Here is a 12,319-nt window from a genome sequence, read left to right as displayed (position 1 = left end):
TTCTTCACATGTAAAAACTGCTGCTGCTTGCCTTCCATTTGCCAGAAATTCGTTTAACCTGCTAACTATCCCTGCATCATTGCCTGTGTGAGCCTGGACTAATATTAACTAGATACCACTCACCCTGAACCTCTGAAAGGGAATTAAAAAGCATTTCCAGCATATTTCTCATCCATTGCTAGCACATATCAAAGCATTTGGGCCTGTGTTTTCAAAACTCCCATCTGTGTTTTAAACTTCTGTTGTCTAAGCTTGGGGGGGATTGAACTGATTACATTGATTGCATTTCTGAGAACTGCGTGCTTTCCTCCCATTCCCTTGCATTGCATAAAGAGGGGGGGAGTGAATAGCCAGAGAAAAGTGATTACATTGTTTTGTTGAAATCATATTGAGTATTTTCTATACTGCATTTCATTCATTCAACCTTGCATTTCCTTGAACCCTATAAAGCATTTTCTACCACATTATACTTCTGTACCTATTTACCAGTGTGCTACCTTATCCATTTCATCTCAACTCCTTAGTAATTATAAAGAAGTGTGCTAGTGCCAGATTCTCCGTTATTAATCTTTATCATATCAGATTAAGTGTGCTATTCAATTATTAATTTATTATAAAGTATGATCTATATATCTCTTGTTTAAATTATCAAATAAACCTTTAAACTTGCAAAACAGAACTACTTCTTGGCTCAGTGGGGTCAGGGGGATTCCAAGAGAGGGGTGTTATATAGGGGTAGTCATCCAGAACGCATGAACTGGACCTAAAGATATATCAATAAGGGTTTTCATTCAGTATTCTAGACTAGGCGTTAACTTAGCTGTAGTGCTGAATTGAATCCTCTTACAGTAGACAAGAAAGCAAAGGGAGATCAGAGGGAGAGCAGTGGGTCAGAGGGGGAAGCGATGGGCAAGAGAGTAGAGCAGATGCAGTGGGGCGGAGGGCCAATAATCAGAGAGAGCAGATTTACAGAAAGTGGAAGGAATGTGGGCTCAGGGGTAGTAGTGGGCCAAAAGCAGAGAGGGGTTGGCCGGAAAGGGGCAGTAAGCTGCAGATTGGGAGAAAGAATGAGGGAAGAGTGAGATAGAATTGGAGAAAGGATGAAAGATACAGAAGTAGCATGCAATAATAAAGGACTGTATACTGCGGGAGGAATTGGGGAGCATATGGTGTGAGTTGGGAGTATGATTTGGAGTTTGGCAGGGACTAGAGAGCGCAAATTGTGACTTGGCAGTGTGACAGAGCACGTATGTGTATAACTGAGCGTGAGGTTCAAAAATACAAGTTTTGATGGGGAATTGGTGAGACGTGTGAGGTGTGTTGGGTGAGAGGTGTGTGGGTGTTTGCAGGATTGGAGAATATAGAAGGGGAACATTTTCAGCATTACAACTGATAATGATTAATAACGTTAATAATATTAAATAGGCATGCACAATAAACCAAAAAACGTAGCCAAAACAAACCCTGTTCTGCCAAGCCAGAGACATCTAGGACTCTTCCTATTTGATACAAAATATACATGTATTGACACCCTGGCTCTCTTGCAGCCTTGCATACTGCCTATTTCCTGCAATGTACCAATCTTGCAACCTCCAGTCAATAAAAATTGTGTTGCAAAAATGCTGCCATAAATAAAGGGTTTCATGCGGCCAAATTTGCCATTTCCTGCCGCTAAATCCTGGTGGGTCTGTATAGAAATATCAGCATCAATGAGAATGTCTATTGCCACATTTCGCCAGTTTTTATGGTAAGGGTGTAATGAATATAGCAAAGATTGTCCTAAAATACAGGCAATGTCATTATACTGCAATGATATAAGGCACTTCTTTAGAAATGCAATCCTTTTCCAGGCAACCATACTATATAATGATAGTGAGCCCAATTCAAAGCGAATTAAAGAAACAGATCCACAATTAGGCAGATTGAATACTGCTTGCCAAAATTTGCCCTCCAACTGATCCCAGAAGGCTCGCGATTTCATTGTACCAACTTCTGAACCATATGTGATGATTGGCGTCACTTTTAACGAAAAAACGTCAGCAAATGACTACATGTAAATTTACCAAATTTATAGTAGATTACCTTGGATTGTGAAATCAGGGTTTGTAGTTTCGACGTTATATCAGTTAAATACAGAGATTCCTTCTTGGAGTTACTAATCATGACCCCCAAATATCTATAGGACGGCGTGATAGAGATGGGGTCTCGTCCTAAAGTCCAAGTAAACTGGTTCTGTTTTGAGGATTTGCCATAGTGGCATTCCATTATTTGTGTTTTTGGTAGGTTTATAGACATAACGTTTTCAGATGCATAGGTAGCCAACCCTCCAATCAACCTTTGGAGACAAGCCGGTGTTTTGAGAGGAGAATAAGATCATTGGCATAGAGAATCCACGGGACCTGATCAGAGCCTAGTTTAGGGGCATCAGAATTAATGTTTCGGAATTTCTCACCCATATCTAGAATAAACAAATTGAATATGGTAGCCGCTGTTTTAGTCCCCGGAATGTAAGAAGGGGAGCTGTTAACTGACCATCAAGGGTTAATCGAACACGGATATAAGTGTTTGTATGGATGAGGGAAATCAATTTAACCACCGAAAATGGACAACCTATGGATATCAATTTACGACGCATCAGTAATCGATCAATAGAATCAAAAGCTTCCTTGAAGTCAACAAAAGCTATGTAAAGAGATTGCTTTTGATGGCGAGAAAGAGCTTTGATAGAAGAGAGAGTAATGTTGATCGCAGTACCTTTACCAGCAACAAAGCCTGTCTGAAATCTATCACGCATGTTGGTTGAATCAATCCACTGGTGTAGGTCTCACACAATTAATGAGGCAGAAATGTCCTCCCGTGCATCCAATAGGGCGATAGGCCTATAGTTGGTTGGATTCTGCCGGGCGCCCTTTTTAAATATCGGCACGATTAGAGAACTACACCAGGAAGTAGGCATTTTTTGAGCAGATACAACATGCATAAATATCTCACACAGAATACTGGCCCATAGGTCAGAATGCTGCTTCAGCGTGAAGGTGGAAAGGCCGTCACGGCCCGGAGTTCTGGACCTACTAGCTTTGTGAATGTAGTAAAGAATATCTTCTATGGTGAAAACTAACGAAAAGGGTCCTTCTAAATTTGGTGCAGTAGTAAGCGGGTAAGAAGTAGGCGCTGCATATAAGCGAGAAAAGTGAGCTTGCCAAGCAGACGAGGAAACATAATTAATCTGCATTGAGCATTGGGAATTGATATGGGTTTTTGTGATTAGCGCCCACATACCTGCAGAATTTTTCGCAGCCACTTGACTCAACATATTTTCTCCATCATTCTGGAATAGGCAGGCGCGATAGGCTCTCCTCCAATTTTTATATTGGGTCTTAATTGTTTTTAGTGAAGACCATTGCAACTCGGCCGGTAAAGATACTACTAATTTTCGCTCTCTGGAATTGAGCTTTTCTTTTCTGCATATTAAGGTCAAAGGTATGAGCAGTAATTCTAAAATTGGTTGACTTGGCAGTGGTAGTAAATTGAAACAGCAATTTTGTATAATCAAAGTCATGTTCTATCAAAGACTTTGGATCTGAAGAGGCAAATTTAAGCCTATCAGCAAGCTGTGTTAGCTTACGTTCATACCAATGTAATCTGTTCTGACCACAATTAACCTGTATAGTCCCTGACATAGCGGCTACGGGTTGGTTCCGAACATGGGTATTACATTGCCATTTAAGGTTTAACATATTATGATCGCTCTCAAGAGCAGGAGAGACATGAAAACCTTTCAAGGATTCAAACAACTGACGACTAATGTAAATATAATCAATAATTGCAGTAGAATTACCTCTCTTCCAGGTCGAGTGAGGCAGACAATCCTCAGGAAAAGTGCCATTCACCATGATCAGATCTTTTGAATCGATAAAACACAGCTGCCTATTGGAGAAAAGGGTTTTTTCGCAGTCAAAACAGTGTAGGTTTAAATTACCAGCCAAAATTACATAGGAAAAAGAGGCTGATTGATACACTCTCTCCCACAAGGATTCGAGTGCTTTCAGAAATTGGTCTGTTGATTGAACCGCGGGATTCCAATAAGCATTAATTACAAAGTAATTAGTTTGTGTAATGGTCAATTGAACAAGCTGCAGGTAGGGATTTGGAACTTCGTGAAACACGAGAGAGATATATGGACAGGTTTTCAGAAGTACCATTAGGCCAGACATCGGTTGGCCTTTAGTTGAAGAAATAGCTGGGTTTAATAAAATATGGTAACCGTCCCAAAAAGGACAAATGAGTTATCCAAGTTTCCTGCAAAAGAATAATGTCATGATCTGCCAATTTAATAATAGAGGGGGAAAAGAGGTGTCTGAATCCTCTCGTATTCCAGCTCAGTAATGAAAGAGAATGAACAATGGGCAGACTAGGCTCAATTGGTTGAGCACCGGCAGTTACAATTAGTTGGAATCTGGATAGGGCTTTTCGAAAAGGTCACAGATTTGAGAGGTTTGTCTGTCTGGTGCTGCGGTCTACTAGGATTAGTAATTGGTCTCAAGTTATCAGTTGAAAGCTCAAATCCTAGTTCAAATAGATCAGAGCGTGCAGCCCATAGCGTGTTCAGCACAACTCTTGATTGAAGCCAGAGTCTGGCGGTAGAAAGGTCAAGGGTAGAGGGAAATTCTACCTGTTCGATATCGATAGTAGTAATGTCCTCGAGGGAAAAAATGTCTCCAAATATTGCTAGAATACTGGAACGATTCAAATCATATTGTGTAAAGGGCAAAGCTCTGCATTTGATGATCAAAGAGTGGAATGCATGTTTTGGCCCAAGTTTATTTGGGGCAGATTCAGAAACTAATTGCCCGTTTTTTCGGTTGGCGAGAGAATTTGAGAAGGAAGGTAGGTCAGCAGAGCGGCTAGGAAGCAGGGGAGAACAAATGATTCATGTGCTTTTGGAAGACTTTTTATTTTATTATTATTATTATTTTGGAATTTTGTGTAAGAGCTGGATTTGTTACAAGTTGTTTAAGTGGGACATTATCGTGTTGGATAGTCCTACAGATAACTTGTGTTTGAGCATATATTGCTCGATAGCCGTGGATAGAAAATCAAGTGAAGGCACCACCGTTCCATCAAAGCCATTCATACGCATAGAATCAACTATAGGTTTGGTATCGTTTTCTAAGGAAACAGAATCTAAAGGTTTGGCAGAGAGAGGCGTCGAGAGTGTTGGCGCTGCACAGGGATTTGAAACACCAGTGTTGTCAATTGCGGTGCTCTAAGTCTTGTCAATCGAAGGGAACAAATTGGTAGATTCAGTAGACAAATACAAATCAATCTCCTTTCGCAGGGCAACACGTCTCAGACATAGCTCACAGTCCTTAGAGTCATTGGTTTCTAATTTACGCAAATTACACGGCAGATGCATGTCCGGGAGAACGTGAGACGTTTTTCCAATTAGGGCCACAATTTCATTCAACGGAGCATATGCGGCAGGCATTACTGTTGGAACTGTGTCCTTCAGCTTCTTTTCAGCTGCTAGTTTAGCAGATTTGTTTTGGACAAGCGGCCATTGTTATTTTTTTTCTAGACGGTAACTTTACTGCTTTTATGAAAGATTTGGCAATGGACGGGAGAATCCGTAAATTTGGTTGGTTTTTAGGTTTTTTCTCATTTTTCGCACATAGTGCATTTTGACGGTATCTTGGTTGGGTGGCGGTTTGCCAGAGAATATTGTAAAAAGTTCTTTTGATGGGATTGGGGAAGCCCCAGGGCAGTTGGTGGAATTTGGGACAACTGGGGGATGCTTAGCAGCAAGGTTCATCTCAAGATAGCCAACATCCCGAATTACTTGGGGGGGTGGGGGGGAAGGGAAGACCAGTTGAGACAGGAGAGGCAGGGTCGGAACTAGATGTCAGCCGATTTTGATCAATAATTGGATCGGTCTGTTGGGCATTTTTTTGTAGATGTGAGCATAATTGGGTTTGCCATCTGGTTAATTTGACAAGCTGCCTGTCCTGTTTCACCAGCTTTGTATTCAAGGTTTCATATAACAGAAGAAATGGCAAGGTTCATAGCATGCAGTGTAGTTTCCATCAAAATGGTGCACGATACTGCTTCAGTGAGATGAAGAGGCGGGGGAAGAAAAGAAGGGGAAGGATAATATCAGGATTCGAACCAGGTAGAGGATTACGCGGGGTCGGGGCAGTATAGGAAGAAACTGACATCGAGTTTCTATCAGAATAGATGTGTGAAACTTCAGGTAGATGGTAATTGGATTCACACTCTTCATCGCCATCCAAAAAAAGACGAGTAAGAGTGGAGTTCAATCACAGCTTGATCATTTGTCAAACCAGCGGTGGTAGGAGCCGAAGGCGGAAGAGATGGTATAGTCGGTAAAAGGGGGCAAGGTGCAATCAAAGCATCCGTCTGTTTTGGGGGAAGCGTGACCGCACCAGCGGATTCGCCTATCTCAGGAGATAAGAGACTTTTGCTGATTCTCCATATTTGTTAGTAATAAGGTTTCACTCACTTTAAGCATGGTTACATCTCAGATCGGTAATGTAGAAATAGGCAGAAGTGATGGTACAATATTTGCAACAGTTCCACAGGTTATAGAAGGACTCGTACTAAATAACGTATAGTTAGAGCCTAAAGAGAGCAGCATCTGCTGTATGTCGCGGGACATTACCTTCGAAGTAGGACCATTATGTTTTGCCACTCGCGAATCAGATAAAGCACGCAGACTCGGCGTGCTGCCCATTGGTTTTCTTTTCAGATTGTTAGATGTTGGAGACAGCGGCTTAGGGGTGGGCATGTCTGTTTTCAAAGAATATGTGCGTCTCATTTTGCAACTTCTCGTGATGAGTTACGTTGTGCTCAGGTAGACTTAGTAATAATAGGAGTGTCCACAAAAATAGTTAGTGACAGTGAGCGCTGGACGCAGCCCTGCAGACAGCTAACAGGTACTTAGAATGCACTTGTGAGTGTATATCTAAAATAGAAAGATATTAAGGAACAATGTCTTAGTATAAATTAAATACTGGTATTTAGAAGAATCAAGCACCAGATTTTTTAGACAGCAACAGATAATCCGTGGAGAGCAGTATAGTCCATAGACGCAGGGTAAGGAACGCCCAACAGCTTGAGGAGCTCCCAGAGTCCGACTCGCCTCCCTCACCCTGCAGACGTATACAGTTATGATAGTAGGAACGATCAGAGTAGCAGTCTGGTAATGTGGTCTTGTAGTACCCGCACGGTTATTTGTAGGTGATAGACAGACGTCTGACACGCCAATAACGTGACCTGGGGCACAGGTCACAGCTAAACAGTAGCTAGCTCCAGCCCTTACAGCCTCCAGGGCTTAACGCCGCAAGGGCGAATATGCCGGCGATAACAGCTTCCTTCAAGAGTAACGTGATCCGTCAAGTGATCGTGTGATGGGAGCGATTCAGGCAGCAAGAGCGGACGCTTGCAGTGCTGCGTGCCAAATGCTACAGCCAGTAGATTCCAAGTAGCAACAGTGTCAGCACACCTTCAAAGAATGAATTACAGCGCCGCAAGGGCGAATGTGCTGGCGATAAGCGCTTCCTTCAAGAGTCACGTGATCAGTCACGTGACCGGGTGATGCTCCGCCCCTCCTGGGAACGATTCAGGCAGCAAGAGCGGACGCTTGCAGTGCTGCGTGTCAAATGTAACAGCAAGTAGATTCCACCTAGCAACAGTGTCAGCACACCTTCAAAGAATGGATTACAGCCGGTTCCCCTTTTGGGGATGAATGGCATGGAACCAGTATAGCTCTGGGATCTTGTGTCAGTGCTTCTACCTGAAATACGGTAATGCTGTGGTCCCAATGGTGAGTAAAAGAAAGGTACGGTTTCTCCAGACGCTCAGCGACTCTGTCTATCACTAATGTGTTGCTTATAATCCTTGCTTACCGCTAAATGAGCTGGAATCGAAATAGTTTAGCAAGATAGCTGCATGAAGTGTCTCGTGTCCATACAGAAAAGCGCCGTCTCCAGGCAAGGAGAGCCCTCTGGGACGCTCGAGGTTATAAGGCTTCCCTAACAACAGGTAACGAGGAAGCGTTAGAATGTGCAGTGTCAGCGCTTGGGGGCAAGCCATGACATCACGTTGGAGCTGTGAGAGATCGTTCAGAATTCAATCTGGACGAGTATACGTGCCTGTTCAATATGGATATATCGATTTAATGGAATCCTTGGTGATGCAAATTAAGAGTTGCAAAGCAATCTCAATGGAAATTGCTTATTAAAAGGGGTGCCTATATTGCAGGGAACCATTTGTCACGAGAAACATTTCCAGGCAGTACTGCCTTTTAAAGGGGCATCGCCATTGCCTACGGATACTAATCATTTTCAGTAATAAGTCATGGAAAATAATGTGGTTAGGTGAATCGCTCATTACACAGCCCAGGTGGGGGTGCGACAATGATGTCCAACGGCACTCCGGTTCACAATCTAGATATATGTGGCTGTGAAGCCTGTGCACGTTACGGTTTCTATACCCAATCCTTAAGGAATTGTGAAAAATCATCCCAGCATATGGTATGGGTCCCATCTTCATTTACATTAACGCATGTTTCAGTTGTCTAGCATTTTGTAGCTCAAATTTTCTATACGTACTGATGTATATGTCATGCTCCACACGTAAGATGATGTAAATACATCTGTAATATCCTTACATAAGCTTGCATCCGATGTGTCACTTAAAAACATTACATTCTATAAGCAAAGAAAAGTCATATGCAAAATGTAGGTATGCAATGCTATACAGAGTATGTAAAAAGAACAATGTTCGTGCATCTGAGATGTGGTACCTCGTATGTGAGATCTAGTTCCGCAATTCACATAAAAAAATAGCTCAAATCCATGTGTGTACATGTGTTCAAAGACCTCTAGTCATAGGCGGTAAGGAGAAGTGTGAAACATTCTATAGTTGTGGGCATATTATAAAAATGTTCCCAAGTAAAACTCCTCATTCATTCCATGGGGTGCAACACTGTCTAGTTTGTCTATCCAAAATAGTTCTCTCTGGTCCAATTTCCAGGCATGGTTTCCTCCTCTAGGTGATCTTTGCACTGCTTCTAATACTTGGAATCTAAATTGTGCCACGGAATGTCTTTTCTCGGAGTAGTGCCTTGCCACTGGTGAATGGATGTTGTTTGTCCTGATATTACTCTTGTGCCCATGCACCGTTCCTTCATTTTCCTCGCAGTTTGACCCACGTAGTAAATACCACATGGGCAACTGATGGCGTAGATTTCTGATTTGGTATCACATGTGGCGTAGTCTCTCAGCTTGATTTTTGCTCCTGTCCTTGGATGTCTTACGTAATTCCCTTTTGTCACGTTATTACAATTACTACAGTGTAGGCGTGCAAATGTGCCCAGTTTTTTTGGTCTGTAGAGCCGTCTGTGTACTTTCAATCCTCCTTTCTGCTTTAACCAAATGATCTCTTATATTCTTGCCTCTTTTATATGCTAATAGGGGTGGTTCTGGAAACAGTCGCTGTAAATGTGGGTCCTACGGTATTATCCTCCAGCTTTTCTTAATCAGCCGAGTGATTTGATGGCTTTGGCTTGAGTATTTTAGCGTATAGAGAAAAGAGATTTCTTTATTGCCAGTTTTGTGTTTTAGGAGGTCTTCGCGAGTAGACAAAGTGGATCTCTCCTTGGCTGCTTGGATTACTCTCTCAGGGTATCTCCTTTCTCTGTATTTAGAGGACATCTTATCCATTTCAATGGTCAGCATGGCTTCTTCAGAGATGATACGTTTGGCACAGAGGAATTGGCTGTAGGGGAGATTATCCCCTAGGTGTCTTGGGTGGTTACTCATAAATTGCAGACTGTTGTTCACATCTGATGGTTTATGGAATACGTTGGTGGTAATTCGGCCATCTTTCAATTCCATTTCCACATCTAGATAGTGTATTTTAGGTGTTCCGACCTCCAGGGTAAAATGAATGCGATCGTTCACAGAGTTTACGTAATCAAGAAAGGAATCCAATTCTTCTCTTCCTCCTCGCCAGATTGCCAAGACATCGTCGATGTACCTCATCCAGATGATTAGTCTTGGTCCCCAGTGTAGATGGTGAATTATGTACATGGTTTCAAGATGGTACATAAATAGATTTGCATATGCTGGGGCCATGGCTGAGCCCATGGAAGTGCCAGAGGACTGTAGGTAAAATTGACGTCCAAATCTGAAGAATGATTTTGGTTAATTCAAGTATAAACTGCCTTGGTGCTATACAGTGATCTTCATTCAGCAATGCCCACTCCAATGCTTCTAGTCCTCCTGTGTGGGGAATTGATGTGTTTAGGCTCTGTACAGCAAAAGTCACCAAAAGGTCGCCATCCAGCAGGTTGTTCATATGTTGAATTATGTTTAGAAAATATGTGGTAGCCCTCAAATATGTGTTTGTTTTTTGTAAGATAGGTAGCAGTGGATGATCTTTAAAGATGGCTAGGGGATCGATGGATCTTAGTGGTGGATTGGGTAGTTTGTGTATCTTTGTTAGTCCATAAAAGATGGGCGTGATGGGATGAGCTTTATGCAAGAAGCTCCTTGTTTTTTCATTAATCCACTCGTTATCGACTGCCTTTTCCAATGTTGTTTCTATAATATCCTTGATGTTCTGTGTCTGGTCTGCATCAATCAGAATGTAGGTATCTCTATCGTTGCGCAGTGCAAGGCATTGAGCATTATAGATAGTTGTGTCTATGATAACCATGGCTTCACCTTAATCCGCCGGTTTGATGGTGATGTAGGGGTCGTCAGATCGGTCTCTTATTATTTGACTCTGATGCTTTCTAATATTGTGCCTGCTGGTCTTACTGTAGTTGATATTCTTCAATTGTCCAAGCATTTGAGACTCAGAGTTTCAAAGCTGTATTGTTCCCCTGTGGGTCAAACATACTCTTCGGTTTTATTTCAAGGAATTCAGTCGCCTGAGTCGGAGCAAAAGGTGGTTGGATATCAAAAAAGATCTTCAGCCTCATTTTTCTAGTCAGTCTAAATAAATTGGTTCTTCGCTCCAGATGTGTAGTATTGTGTGAGGGGGTTAAGGATAGACCTAGGCTCAATACATCCAATTGACTCTTCGATAGCTGCTTGGAGGACCAATTTACCACTAGGTTTTTCCTTGTTTGTTCTTGGATGGGAGATTTTTTGATCTCTCTTTCTGTCCTTTTTTGTCTAAAAAAGGGAGAGGCAATCGTGTGGTTGAGGTCGAGGCTGGTTGGGAGTTTTGAAAAGTAGTGGTTGATGGTACAGTACTGTTTATCCTTTTTTCGGTGTTGTCTTCTCCACTGGGAGGAGTCTCACTATTAATCTCGCTGTCGTATTGCCTGGGTGCCTTGGGTTGTGGTCTATTCAGGCATGTTGGTCTCGTATTCTGTTAGAATTCTTGCCAAGAATATACGATGTCCTGGGAACAATCCAAAGTATCCCTTCTAAATTTGTGAACCTTACGCTGTCCAATGTTTTTCTTGTAGTGATCCAGTGAATTGTTGATGTCCTCAAGAATCTTCTGCAATTCTTCACTACTCTTCAGTAGTCCCAAATGTTCACTCAATTCCTCTATTTCCTGGTCCAATTTGGTAACTGATTTCGATAACTCTTCAATGGTTAACCGGATTAGATCAAGTGAGCACTTATTAAGTATCTGTTCCCACCGTTTGACAAAATCTGGTATGTCTTTACACAAAGTTGTTCGTAGATAGACCCTCAGTCTCTAGGAATTCTTTGAGCGCGATAATACTGGGCTAATTTGGTGGCATGGAGTTGTCAGATTTCCCTCCTTATAAGTTTTTCAAGATGGTAAATAATACGTTCCGGGTTGGTAGCTATAAGTTTGGTAGTTTCGATGTCCTTAATCCTAAAAAACGGGCAGCTTCCTCTTCATTTAATGCAAACGTTGTTGCATGCTTGTCAGTGATACTGTTTATCTTTGAAAATGACATTCTTGTCGGATATGTGTAAAGAGATGGGGAGCAAACTGTATGTTTGTATCACGCGCTCTCGAAAGAGTGGAATTACAACATGCAAAAGGGATTTGTACAGTTGCACACCGAACTATTCAGAATTAATAACTTATCTTGTGTGTCTAGAGGTGCACGGGAGTGTATATCAACCCTGACACCAGGTCGTAGTTAATTGGGACAAAAAGAAGCAGTGTCCACTGACTAGGGAACACACGCGCCCCATGCACACGCAAGGTAATTGTCCTAAGACCAACAAGACTCATAACTTTTTTATAAATCTGATGTTGTAAAAAGAACAATTTAGAACATAGTGGGGTATAGCACATA

The sequence above is a fragment of the Ambystoma mexicanum genome, chromosome 6q, assembly GCF_040938575.1.
Source record: "Ambystoma mexicanum isolate Mex_15411 chromosome 6q, UKY_AmexF1_1, whole genome shotgun sequence".
NCBI classification, from domain to species: Eukaryota; Metazoa; Chordata; class Amphibia; order Caudata; family Ambystomatidae; genus Ambystoma; species Ambystoma mexicanum.
The sequence above is the reverse complement of the archived record's forward strand: the minus strand, read 5'-3'. Positions refer to the sequence as shown.